The 15,000-nt window shown below is 40.6% G+C and overlaps 1 long non-coding RNA gene across 1 annotated transcript in view; it reads right to left on the reverse strand.

Annotated features, from left to right (window-relative positions):
* LOC125037052 overlaps positions 1-15,000 on the reverse strand; it is a 44,884-nt gene that overhangs the window by 6,894 nt on the left and 22,990 nt on the right. The window contains exon 2 of the long non-coding RNA XR_007115943.1: positions 10,327-10,359. This is a non-coding gene — a long non-coding RNA (uncharacterized LOC125037052). The remainder of the gene's footprint in view (positions 1-10,326; positions 10,360-15,000) is intronic.

Consider the following 15,000-nt stretch of genomic DNA (forward strand, 5'->3'; position numbering starts at 1 on the left):
TGAAGGATCCCCCCCCCCCCCCCCCCCCACAACCTCTCCAAGGATTAGGACTCATTTGAATATTCCTTGGACGTCTGTATGTGTTCAAGTACGTTCGTTTCTTCCTTCGCTGAAAAGAATCATAATAACAACAACAATATATATATATATATATATGTGCGTGTGTGTGTGTGAGAGAGAGAGAGAGAGAGAGAGAGAGAGAGAGAGAGAGGTGGAGAGAGAAAGAGAGAGAGAGAGAGACAGAAAGAGAGAGAGAGAGAGAGGGGGGGGGGAGAGAGAGAGAAAGAAAGAGAGAGAGAGGGGGGGGGAGATAGCCAGACAGACAGACAGACAGACAGACAGACAGACAGACAGACAGAGACAGAGAGACAGACAGATAGAAAAAGATAAATATATAGATTAACAGATAAACAGTCTGATTGATGGATATGCAAGTACACAGCTAGACAAATAGCCAGATGCATACATGAATATACATATAGTCCATATATACCCAGACATAGCATGTACTAGGATCCCACGAGAGAGAGTCAAGCAGCTCGAGCATAAAACAAATTTCGAATCGATCGTTCCCCGGGCATGACTCGGACGAGATTGCACTTCCATGTTGCAATTTGAGCAAAAATAGGTTTACGCGATCACCAGCCTTAAACACAGGCTTGTGACGTCACTCAAGGTAACATAGCGGTGCCGTGTTCGACTGGCTATCAATACATATATAAACCTTGTGTTATTTTGACTGAGTTGGATTGGTTTTGAGATGGTTGGGGGGGGGGGGGAGTAGGAATTAGAGGGGGGGGGAGGCAATGTTATTTTTAAACTGGATGTTCCTCTTTCCCGTTTTTTGTTTTTTTCTTTTCTTTGTCTGCGTGTCTGCGTGTCTGTGTGTGTGTGTGTGTGTATATATATATATATATATGTGTGTGTGTGTGTGTGTGTGTGTGTGTGTGTGTTTGTGTGTGTGTGTGTGTGTGTGTATGTGTGTGTGTGTGTGTGTGTGTGTGTGTGTAAGAGAAGTATTGAAGCAATAACAAACAAGCCAATATAAATAGGAATTATCAGATATTTTCGAGAAAGTGAAGAAAACGTTGTTAACATCATTAACTCTTCTCCCTTCCTTTCCCCTTGATTCCTCCTCTCACCTCTCTCCCCGTGTCCCATACCTCCCCTTCACTCCCTCACCTCCCTCCCTCCTCCTCCCCTTCACTCCCTCACCCCCTTCCCTCCTCCTCCCCTTCACTCCTTCACCTCCTTCCTCCCCTTCACTCCCTCACCCCCTTCCCTCCTTCTCCCCATCACTCCCTTCCCTCCTCCTCCCCTTCACTCCCTCACCCCTTCCCTTCTTGTACTAACTCTACAGAAACACCGTTACATCAGGTGACAGTGGAAGGGGGTGGGGGAGACGGGGGTGGGGGGTGGCCAGGTGAGACGGGGGGAGGAGTGAAGAGGGAGAGGGGGAGGGGAGGGGGAGGCACAGAGGCTATACGGGGGAAGGGGGAAGGGAGGGGAGGGAGCATTGGATGACCTTGGCGATGTGGGCCGCTGAGATGAGGGGGGGAGGGGGGGGGAGAATGGAGGGAGGAGAGGGAGAGGGGGGGGGAGGGACGGGGAGATTAGTCGGGTATCTCCCCCCCCCCCCCCCACCCCTTCCTCTTCTCCCTTCTGAGCCCTTCCTTACCTCGTTCTTCCCCTTTATCGTCATCTCCCTCTTCCCCCGTTCTGTTCTCCCTCGCCGTTCATTCCCTCCTTTAGCATGACACGATATAGTTGATATAAAAGAAAAGAGAGATGTCACGCCCCTCAAAAATACATAAACAAGATATGTAGATACACGAGAGAAGGAGATGAATATGTCTAAGCATAAAATTTTTAAAAAAATAAGTGAGAAAAAAAGAACATACTGAGAGAGAGAAAAACAGGGAGGGGGAATTTGCATAATTGAAAAACATACCAGTAAAAAGGACAAGAGAGAGACCAGCTCAGTAACAGTGATTAACAGTGCCAGGTAACAAGGCAAGTCAACTCATGAAAACCTTGACTAAAAAAAAAAAAACAAGAAAAAAACTGGAAGGTAGTTAGTGGTTACGTCAATCGCCCTCAGGGATACCAACCGTCAACGACCAGGCATACCAACAGGTAAGTATGCTGTCCTTACGTTTTTTTGGTTTTTTTTACATTTTCTAATATATACGTTAAATAATTATCATGCAATACTAATTCTATGCATCCGAGGAACAAGACTAGTCGTGTGGAAGCCAATCGGGGCAAGAACGCGTCCGAATGCGGTGTTTTACTTCTGCAAACAAGTTTTACTTCATGAAAACAGGATATTAGGCGCCAATAGAACCAGTTCGCGTAGTGGAGAGAAAGAGAGAGAGAGAGAGAGAGAGAGAGAGAGAGAGAGAGAGAGAGAGAGAGAGAGAGAGAGAGAGAGAGAGAGAGAGAGAGAGAAAGAGAGACAGACAAATAGACAGACAGGTAGGCAGAGGGATACAGAGACAAGCAGAGAAGACTCAGAGGAGTTCGAGGTGAAAGAATCAAAGTAAAATGCCCAAGACACTGTTGCTGGGTAAATGACTACCCCTACCTTTTTTTTTTTTTTTATACATCAACTTTATCTCCCTGTCCCTTCTCCCTCCTCCGCCCCGTCTCTTTTACAACCCCTATTTCCGGGTGCAGAAAGCGAGATGACGCGGAGGGCTCATCGAAGGGGGGAAGGAGTTGCCGCGCCGACGTTACGTGACCCGGATCTATACGCCGGGAAAAACCAAACTCTCCCGATCGTGTCTGGAAAGGATGGTCGCGCGGGCGGTCACGGCGCCGGCGCCTCCTCAGCCTCCGCACGTCTTCGGCGGGAGAGTCACGAGGGAATGAGGGGGGGGGGGGGAGGAATCAGGATGAGGGGAGGAGGTTGGAGGGGGGAGGAGGTTGGAGGGGGATGGGGTGGTGGAAGGGGTTGGGGGGAGGGAAGGGGAGAGGAGGGAGGAGGAGGTAAAAGGAGGATGGGGGGGTCGGAGGGGTTGGGGGGAGTTGGAAGGGTGATGGGGGGTGGGGGGTGGAGGGAGAAGGATAAAGGAGAGATTTGTCGGGAACTGGGATGGAGGAGCTAAGGGGGGGGGGGGGTGTATGAGGGAGGATGTGAGGATGTGATATATGTGCAATGTGAATGTGTGTGTTATAATTGTGTCTGTATATATGTATATATCTATCTATCTATGATATAAACATACATACATACTGACACATACACACACATATACACACACACACACACACACACACACAAACACACACACACAAACATACGCACACACATACATACATACATACATATATATAAATATATATACATATATATATACATATATATATATACATATATATATATATATATATATATATACACCAATGGACTCTTTCAATACTAATACCGTTTTCTACATTCAAGAGATCTTTGCCACAAGTTCCTCCCGCTGACTTCAACGCATCGCCTTGGTAGATAATGATCCACAAACCACTAACATGTTAAAAGAGGAATCACAGATCATTATCACTCCTATTGAACTCCAGCCAGGTGAACAGAGTGAAAAGATAATGGTGATCGAGAACTGTTCACTTTTTTATATTTCATATTTTTATATCGAATTTTTCTTCATGTGTCATCTTATTTATCGTATCTATTCCATTCCCTTACTTTCTCATCTCCTTCATGCCACTCGTTCGTCTTCTTGCCTATCTTCCCTTTGCCCTTTTTCTCTGGCTATGCGTCTGTATTCATTCATTCTTACCCTTTCCCTTTTCTCTTACCCTCCTCCATTCCCCTTCTGCTTTATTCCTCCATCTCTACCTTTCCCCTTTTCTTCTAATCTCTTCCTTTCTTCTTCTTTCCATCCTCCCCCTCCTCTCCCCTCCCTTTTCCAATCCCATTCCCTTCCCCATCTTTCCCTTCTTCATTCTCCTTCCACATTGTTCTACTTCCTCACTCATTTCTACTCATTTAACGCCTCCATCTCTCTTCCCCTCCCTCCCTCACTGCCTCCCGCTCAATTCCCCACCCCTTCCCTTCCTCCCAACCCATTCCATCTCCTCTCCTCCTCCTCCTCCCCATTCCTTCCCATCCCTGTTCCCATCTCCCTTCCCCCTTCCTCTCCTTCGCCACTCATTCCTCCCCATCCCATCCCCTCTCCGTATCTCCCACCCCTTCCTCCCCATCCCACCCCATCCCCCTTCCCCCTCCCGCCTCCCTCCCCGCCCTTCGGGATGGAGCAGTGAGAGTGAGCGCGAGCGACCCTGGCGATCGGAGCCCGCCAGGAGGCCTAACGGAGTCCGGGTGCCACCTGCCTCGCCAAGGCTGATGCACGCTCAGGTACGCACGAACACACGTGTGGGTGGGTGTCCTGAGGGGGGAGGGGGTGCCTGTGTGTCTATGTTTTGTGTTGAATACGCGTGTATATGTGGGTTTCTGTGTGTGTTTGGATACACACACACACACACACACACACACACACAGACAGAGAGAGAGAGAGAGAGAGAGAGAGAGAGAGAGAGAGAGAGAGAGAGAAAGCGAGATGGACAGACAGACCGTCAGGCAAGGACAGACACACACACAGAAAGAGACAGAAACCTGTTCCCCTTCAGCGCCTGCTAACACAGACAGCCGCCAACACAACACATAATGGGATAACTTGTCATGCACAGTCATACAGTGTACCAGATGGCACGCATGACGATATATAGAGAAGAGACAATAATAGTATGCCAAAAGTAGCAATAGCAATATAGATGACACTAATAACAATATAAGTAACGATAATTATAATGATAACACCATTATCAGTGGTCATGATTATAATGATAAAAACAAGAGTAAGTCTACTATTCCTGCCTCTGATTCCTGCTAGCAATAAGGATGATGATGATGATAGTAATAATGATAATAGTTGATAGGGGTAATCGTATCAGTGATGATAATGATGGTAATAGTCAATTCCCATCATCATTATCATTATTGTGTCATTTTTAATTTTATTTCTTATATTATTTTGAAAAGGAAGCTTATGATAGAAACATAAACGACGATAGTAATGCTTATAATGACAAGAGAGTTTAGAAAAGAGTACATATATCTTCACTGATATAAAAGGCACTAATTCAGTTTCATGTACCTATATCACTCCATTACTTATTTTGTCTCTTTCACTTTCTCTTTTCATCTTCATTTCTTCTCATTCTTATTCTTCATTGCAAGATAATTTTCGAAATGTATGTTATAATATCAATAAATTGAGCAAAGAACATTCCTACGTTGCATATAATTATCATTATTCATATAATATATTACATGTACACTTATATTACAATCACGGAGAGACTGTTACTAAGGAGGAGGAACAAAGGGGAGGAGGAATGGAGGAGGAAAGATAGATAGAGGAGGAATGGAGGAGGAAAGATAGATAGAGGAGGAATGGAGGAGGAAAGATAGATAGAGGAGGAATGGAGGAAGGAGTGCGAGGGGCAAGAATGGGAATAACAGAGAGAGAGAGAAGAGGGGAAGAGGAAGAGGAGAAGAAGGAGGAAAATAAGAGGGCGATTGGGAGAAGGAGAGGGGGATAAGTGGGAGGAGAAAAAGGGTAGGAAGAGTAGGAGGAGCAGACGGAGGAGAAAGAGTAGGAAGACGAGAAGAAGAGAAAGAGAGTGGAAGGAGGAAAAGGGAATAAGAGCGGGAGGAGGAGAAGAGGGAGAAAGAGTGGGAAGAGGAGAAGGAGAGGGAAGAGTAGGAGGTGGAAGAGTACGAAGACGAGAAGGAAGAGAGAGAGAGTGAGGAATGTGAGAAGGAGAAGGAGAGAGTTGAGTGGGAAGAGGAGCTAGAGAGAAAGAAGAGAAGGAGACGAGAGTAAATAGGAAAGGAAAAAGGAAGATCTGAGGAAGCGTAAGTGAAATCCATAGTCACAGAGTGAAGGGGAAAGGGAAGGAAGAGAAGAAGGGGGAGAAAGAGAAGGAAAAGAGGAAGGGTGAAAAGAAGAGAAGAACCGGGAATGGTAAAAGAGAAGAGAGATGATGAAGGAAGAGAAGAGAGAATGGTAAAGAAGAGAAGGGAGAAGTACAAAGGAAGAGAAGGAGAGGGAAAGGGAAGAAGGAGAAGAAGGAGAAGAAGGAGAAGAAGGAGAAGAAGGGGGAGGGGGAGGGGGGATAAGTGGGAGGGGGAGGAGAAGAAGGAGAAGAAGGAGAAGAAGGGGGAGGGGGAGGGGGGAGAAGAAGGGGGAGGGGGAGAAGAAGGGGGAGGAGGGGGAGGGGGAGAAGGGGGATGTATAGTAGCAGGTACACGTCTCCTTCACGACTCGCTCACCTCGCAACAGGTGTCGGCCGTGGGGGGTGGGGGTGGGGGGTGGGGGGGTCAGGGATGAGAGGTAAAAGGGGTTATAGGGGGATGAGGGGAGAGAGACGGGGGGGGGGGTAAAGCAGGTTATAGGAAGAGAGGGAAGGAAGGAGAGAATGGAGAGAGAAGAGGGCAGAGCATACCAGAAGAAGTGAATAGAGAAAGAGTAAGAGGGATAAAGGGTATAAAAGATAAGAGGAAAGACGTAAGAGTACTAGCAAAAGAGGGAGTGGAGGAGGAGGAAGAAGAGGAGGAGGAGGAAGAAGAGAAGTAGGAGGAGTAGGAGGAGGAAGAGGAGGGGATGGAGAAGGAAGAGGGAGAGGAGGAGGAGGAGGAGGAGGAGGAGGAGGAGGAGAAGGAGGAGGAGGCGGGAATGAGAGAGGAAGGGAGGAGGGAGAGAAGGGGGAAGGGACAGGGGGGGAGGAACATAAAGGAGACCTGAATAAAGAGTAGGTTGCCTTCGCTTCAGTGAGGGGGGGGGTAGAGAGGGAGGGGGGGAGGAAAACGGTGGAGGAGAAGGAGGAGGAGGAAGAGGAGAAGAAAAAGAGTAAGAGCAGGAAGGGAAGAAGAAGAAGAGGAGGAGGAAGAGAAGCAGGAGAAGAAGGGAAAAAAGGAAGAAGAGGAGAAAGATCAGGTGGAGGAAGAGGAAGAGGAGGAGGAGGAGGAGGAGGGGGAGGGGGAGGAAGAGGAGGAGGAGGAGGAGGAGGAGGAGGAAGGGGAAGAAAAGGAGTTCAAGGAGATATATGATTAGAAAAGGGTAACGGGAAGACAACGGGAGGGGAGGGGAGGGGGGAGGAGGGGGGAGGGGTGTAGAGGGGGGGAGATCGTAACCAGTTTTAGAGACAGATTTTTTTTTTCCTTAACTTTTCATAGACGGTACACAGCATATCCGGAATAGGCTTATATGGCTACAACGAACGCCACTTTGCTATAACACAACACGACCTTTCATAGTCTAAGTTGCCTTTTTCAAGTACCGTTTACGAGAGGGAGAAAAAAACTTCGCCGAATTGCCAACTGCAGGTGTAATTACCGAGCAAAAGTAAGACAACTTCATTTTTTTATTGAAACACTTGGCTGCTCTTACAAATAAGGCGTGTGGCTACCTCGTGAAGCTAATGTAAATGTTGAGCTTTAAGAAAGACTGTTGTAGTAATTATTGGTATGGCTATATGGTATACTAAAGGTTCTATGACGTTATATTATTGTCATATACAGTATTTCATATCTTATGTATGTCTGTGTTTGTATGTGTATGTATATGCGAATTTGTTTATAGGTATGTGTACGTAAATGTATGTGCAACAAATATACATTTAATGTGCAGACAAAGAAATGCTAATTTATAAGGGGCATAGATGGCAGAGATAAAAAGAAACTATAAGAGATTCCCCTATCCATTTAGCCCTCAAAAGATGCGTCAAGTATGGTCGATTTTGTACAAGGTCGTTTGGTTATATCAGCGGGAGGTCAGCTGTGGGGGAGGGGGGGGGGGAGTTAAGGGGGTAAATGCTCGTTTGCGAAGCCTTGTCTGACCTTTGCCCTCTCTCGTCTTCATCGTGTGACCTCTCCTTCCCTCGTATTTTTCCTTCTCTCATTTTTATCGTTGAATAAATTCTCTCTGTATTCATAATTCATTTTTGTACCCTTTTGCCGTTAGTTGTCGCATTTTCCTCTTTCTCTTTGCTTCATCTATCTATTAATTCAACATACATAATTGTGTCCACTTTCCTAATCATTTAAATACATTTATTTGTGTCGGTGTCTATCTGTGTCTGTTCGTGTCCGTGTGTCGGTCTGTCTGCGTATGTGCAAGTGTTGTGCGTGCCCGTGTGCGAGCGTATATCTGCTTGTTTTTTTACACATGCATGAATCTCGTCCAGGTATACCCCGAGTGTAGGCAAGTTGCGTCCACGCTGGTGCAATGCATGTAAAGTGGCAGCAGACCAGAAGCCCCGCTCTTGCAACGAGGGTGTGGCGCCGACGTTGCGGGAGAGAAAATAAATCTAGTTTAGTGGCGGCGATTCTAGTTTCAACAGTTACCGGTCTAAACCCTTAAAAAGCGTTGGGGGAAATATTTGCTTATCACTGCCTCGCTCTGGGTCGAAATGCTCAGTTACACGAACGCACATACACTCATACACCTTCCACCATCCCCTATAAGCAAACACACACACAAACAAACATACGCACACAAACACACACACACACACACACACACACACCCAAACACACACACACAAACAAACACACACACACACACACACAAACACACAAACACACAAACAAACACCCACACACACACACAAACAAACACCCACACACACACACAAACACACAAACACACACACACATGTACACAGCACAGCCACAGCCACAATAGATTTTCAACAAAGCAATTTAGATATAATTTAAACCCTTCATTAATATACTGTCAGTCTATTAGGAAAAGACTCCTTATACGCTGCAGTTGTAAACTTAAACTGCAGTTTCATGAACAATAAACATGGAATTGTTATCATTAACAGGATTATGATATATACTGATAGTTTGGTCCAGTGGTTGCATTTGGCAATAAAGCTTTACAATACAATAGCGGAAAAGCTTTGGGGGAAAAAACGCTTCATTTGGGGTCTCTTGGTGGCGAGATTTATGCATATGTGCACAGATGCCCAGATAAACGTGGCTGAATAGACTTGAAAATGTTTTTTTTCTCAGTTCTTAAACACCTACACACATTCCTTATCCATTTCGGCTTTTACTACTTCTGATGTGTGTGTGTGTTTGTTTGTAATATATATACATATATATATACATATATACATATACATATACATATACATATACATATACGTATACGTATACGTATACATATACATATACATATACATATACATATGGATATGTGTATGTGTGTCTGTGTGCGTCTGTGTGTGTGTGTGTGTGTGTGTGTATGTGAGATAAATATAGACACATAGAGACAAATATAACTATCCATCCTAACAGTAACAACAGTAAAAAATAATAATAATAATAAAATAAAATAAAATAAATAAATAAACTCCAGATATAAAACACAAAAAGGAATGCTTAGCCTAATTCATATGCAAATCATCGTCACACATTGGCTTATAAAAAAACAAATTGGGAAAGGAGGGTAGAAGGGGGGGGGGGGGGGCATTTAACACCTTCCTTATTCATTTATTTGAAAAAAAAGGTGGATAATTAGAGACAAAAAAACAAAACAGTATAATGATGTGTGTTTGATATGCAAAACAGGTATAAAGTGTCGGTGTTGATTAACATACGTGGTTTTGTGACTTCCGAAAGTACGGTTGTTTTTTTAACATCATTGTAAAAACTAAATGATGATGACGATAATAATGAATGATGGTGATGATTATGTTCATGATGATAATAAGGATAATGATGATGAAGGTAATGATGATGATAATGATAATAATCTAATGGTTATGATGATAATGATAATAGCAATAATGATAATAATAATAATAATAATAATAATAATTTTATTATTATCATTATTATTATTATAATTATCATCATAATTTTAATAATAACGATAATACTGATAACATTACTGCTAATCATCATCATCATCATCATCATCATCATCGTCATCATCATCGTCATCATCATTATCATCCTCGTCGTTATTATCTTTATCATTCTTATAATCATAACAGTGATATTATATATATATATATATATATATATATATATATATATATATCTTTTAATGATAATGATAATACTACTAATATCATACTATCATATCTTCATCATCGTCATCATCATCATCATCATCATCGTTATTATCATCATTATCATTCTTATTATTACAACAAGACTGATGACTGTAATACCACTATTAGTTTCCGTCACTTAACTTCAAGAAAAACAAACAAACAAAAGAAAATCGAACTTACGTGTCCCGACGGCGCGGAGGAAGCTCTTGAAATCTGGAAATGGAAGAAAAATTAAGAATAATTATAAGGAGATAGGTATTATTGAAAAACATAAAACAGGGAAATTAACAATGTAGAATGTGAGGGTAGAAATGATTATATAAGATATAAAACATAGAAGTTAGGAGTTATTAGAATTGTGTAAAGTTATGATCAAAATTATATGTACGTGGTTAGTGTATGATAATGAGAGTGATGAGTGTCATAATGACCATGATGAGTAACATGAGTAATTATATGTATTAATTGAATAGCCTGTTGTTGGAGGTAAATGTATCGACCTGTGGATGTTCACATATCAATTCGACTTTTTTTTAAAGTATAAAGAGAATGAGATATGCATTATATAAAATTAGTTTCGTGTTTATAATTCATAATGGAAAATCATGTTCAGTTCGAAATGTTCAACAACAATGCCTTTTTACATGAATCATATTGCGAATTAAATGTATAATTGAGATTAATGATATGTAAGTTATAAGAATAATGATGCAAGAATTCAAGGTTAAGTGAAATGAAGTTAAAGAAGACGTTAGCGAGATCTATTCCTTTGGTTCATTTCAAGGCTCGTTTGCGTCGGCGTTCGTTAAGTGGAAAAGCCCTGACGTGAAACCGCCTTTCGTCTTCCTGGCGATTCGATCTTTCTGTTTACGTGGGGATTTAGCTTTCACTCTTCTCTCATTTATTTATTTATTTATTTATTTATTTTTAATCTCCTCCCTCTCTCTCCTCCTCCTTCCCTCTTTCTTCTCCATTCGGGATTTCTCTCCCTCTCGCTTGGTATTGTTCTCCACATCCATGTCTTCTTCTTATGGTGTTTATTTGTTTATATTCGCGGCTATTCTTCTCTGTCTGTCTGTCTGTCTGTCTGTCTGTCTGTCTGTCTCTCTGTCTGTCTGTCTGTCTGTAAGTCTGTCTGTCTCTCTCTCTCTCTCTCTCTCTCTCTCTCTCTCTCTCTCTCTCTCTCTCTCTCTCTCTCTCTCTCTCTCTCTCTCTCTCTCTCTCTCTCTCTCTTTCTCTCTCTCTCTCTCTCTCTCTCTCTCTCTCTCTCTCTCTCTCTCTCTCTGTCTATCTATCTATCTATCTATCTCTATATCTCTCTCCCAGACAGACTCTCTTCCTCCCCTCCCTGTCTCCCTTCTCTCTCTCCTCCTCCTTCTCCCCGTATATCCCTCCCCCCACCTCTTTTTTCCCTTCTCCCAGTCCATCCATCTCCAAGTTTATCAGAAGTTGTCTCTTCCTCTGTTCGCATCGACAAGACACGAATCGTCCTGTTCAACGGCTCGAAGACCTGAAGCTTCACTGAACAAATCAAAAGGCATCTGTTCATCGGGTCGAGAAATCTGCTTATTAATCTTACTGAGATATCGAGGTGGTCTGGCTGGAGAGGAGTTTAAAGATGATTTTTTATTACTTTTATCATGTTGATTATGATAGTGTTGAGAGGGATATTAGTAGTATTAATACCTTTGATTGTACTAGTACTATTATTACTGCTATTACTGCCACTAGTACTTCCGTAGTTACTAATATTACTAATGGTACTAGTTTACTACAACTACTGATGCTAATAATAACAATAATAACAAAAATTTTAACGATAACAAGAACAACAACAATAATAGCGACAACAACAGCAACGGCAATGATAATAATGATAACAGGAATAGAAAGAACGATAAAAAACGATAAAAATAACCTATATTACCATACTTGTTCTCTTTATCATCTCCACTGCCATCATCATTATCATCAACGCAATCATCAGCATCAGCATTAGTAGTAGCCTTTCTTGCCTCGTCACTGTGTCCATAAGCGCAGCGTCTATTTTGAGAGCGCATTTGTTCCAGAAGTGAACGCTGCCTCTGCCAGTAATGAAATGAATACCGAGCATAAGTGAAACACTTTTGCTCGGCGGGCTTGAAACACCGGGACAGAAGGCGTGTCTCTGTTCAATTATCTTTATTGATATATCACTTGTTCAGAGAAAAATAATGTTGTATTATAACATCCATTTAAAAAGCAGACACTTTTGCCATAAAAGCCACCTTTAGACTTCAGAATTTTTGCATAGACTTTGCCCACATCGACGAGATTATTTAATGAAATGTAGACATTTTCCAAGTATATGGCACGGGTGAGTGGCCATAAAGGTCAGGAGGCGGTTGAACAGCGGCTAAAACTCGCCCTTATGTTCCAACCGGATCCTGCCAAAGGTGAACGAGTTCTTGTTGCCATACTGAGGTCCTCTAATTGAATGGCAAAAGAAGAAGAAGAAGAGGAAGAAGAAGGGGAGGAGGAAGAAGGAGACGAAGAAGCAAGGAAAGACAGATGAAAAAACGAGGAACTGATTTAGCAGATGTTTAGTATTTTTATGTAAAAGGGGAACTTTCTTAGGAACGCGGTTGGGGATTGCAAGTGCAATTGCTGCTTTTAGTATTTTGTTGATTTAAAGGCCAGATGTGGGCAAGTTATTTTGGAAATCGCGGAGCAAAGTGTGTACGATAATGTCTTCGTTTCCACAACCTTTTCATCTATAGATTCCTCTTAATATCTCTTCTACCATTTCTTTCTTTATCATTTTTCGCAAGCATTCCCATCTTCTTCCTCTCCCTTCATCTTCTTTGAAACTAAATAACCAGCCTTGTCTTACGTCCCGCACTCAACACACTCACTCCCACACACAAGCATTTTCGCCGTCCCTCACGCTCTACAGTACACACACACACACACACGACATAACACTAAGACACCTTGAATAAAAAGCCCGTTGAAAATCCCAGCATCTAAATGGATAAATACAAGGATAAGGTAAACACGAACAAGAAAACAAGAAAACAAGAAAACCCAGGGCCGGCGTGATTTTCTTAACACAAAGATTCTGGCTCATAAAACACGCGTTGTCATAGGGAGGCTTCGGGGTTTCAAATCGAGAACGAGAATTAATGTCGTTGTTGTTTTTGTGTTGTTTTTGTTGTGTGTTATGTTGTTACTGCTCTAGTGTTGTTGTTAGCTTGTTGGTGTTATCATTGTTGTTGTTAATACTGTAGCTGTTGTAATTGTTTTTATAGCTGTTTTTGTTACCACTGTTGTTGTTGTATTGTTACTATTACCGATATTGTTACAACTGTTATTGCTGTTGTTGTTTTTATCGTTGTTGTTGTTATCACTGCCATCATGACCGTTGCTGTTCGCATTGCTGCTGCATCATCGGCTTTCGTGCCGCCAACACAATGGTTATTAGCGTCCTTTGTGGTATCAATCTCAGCAGGAGTGGTGAGTGAAAAAATATGAAGAATTATGAGAAAAATGCATAGGTGATGGGAGTCACTTGTTGGTTTCCATTAAAAATCTATTGTTTCTTTTGTCTTTTTTTTTTTTCATTTCGCTTCTCCTCTATTTCATTATCATAATTTTTTTGTGTTTATTTCCGATTTATTTTATCCCCTCTTCTCTCACCGTATTTTTTTGTTAGTCTCTTTGTCTGTTTCTCTAACCTCTTTCTGTTTGCCTTCCCCCACCCTATCTCTCTCTCTATTTCTATATATATATATATATATATATATATATATATATGTATATATATATATTTCTCCCTCTCTCTCTCTTTATCTATCTTTCTATTTCTCTGTCTGTCTATCTATCTATCTATTTATCTGTCTATCTATCTATCTATATATATTTGTCTGTCTATCTATCTATCTATCTATCTATCTATCCATCAATCTGTCTTTAACTCTCACAACAACGCATATCAGATAACAATAATAATGATTATGACAATAATAAAAATAATAATAATAATAACAATAATAATAATAATAATAATAATAATAATAATAATAATAATAATAATAATAATAATGATAATGATAATAATAATAATAATAATAATAATAATAATAATGATAATGATAATGATAATGATAATGATAATGATAATGATAATGATAACGATAATAATAATAACAATAATGATGATAATAACAATGATGATAATAATAATCATAATGATAATAATAACAATAATAAAACTATAATAACTGTAACAATAGATATCATAATAAAAACAAACATGAAAATAATAATGATGATAATTATGATATTAACATTCATTGCGATAAATGTAAAAAATTAATGGTTATTGTAATGATAATAAAGATTAGGATAGTAGCAATGATAATGACATTCTCAAAAAATAATGATGGTAATCATAATGATAATAGTAATACTGTGAATTATAATAACAATGATAATAACAATAATAATCATAATCAGGACAAAAAATAATGATGATATCAATGAATACTAACAGGATAAAAGCAAAAAAGATGATGACATGAAAATTGATAAAAATAATACAATAATAATAATCGCAACAACAATAATGATAATGAGACTAAGAACAATGATGATGATGATGACGATGATAACAATAATAATAATAATAATAATAATAATAATAATAATAATAATAATAATAATAAGGATAATAATGATAATAATAATAATAATAATGATAATAATAATGCTGCTGATGATAATGATAAATGATAACACTAACAACAATAATGATTATAACAATGATTATAATAATAATGATGATAATGATAATGATAGTGATAATGATAATAA

Source organism: Penaeus chinensis, chromosome 22, assembly GCF_019202785.1.
Source record: "Penaeus chinensis breed Huanghai No. 1 chromosome 22, ASM1920278v2, whole genome shotgun sequence".
NCBI lineage: Eukaryota > Metazoa > Arthropoda > Malacostraca > Decapoda > Penaeidae > Penaeus > Penaeus chinensis.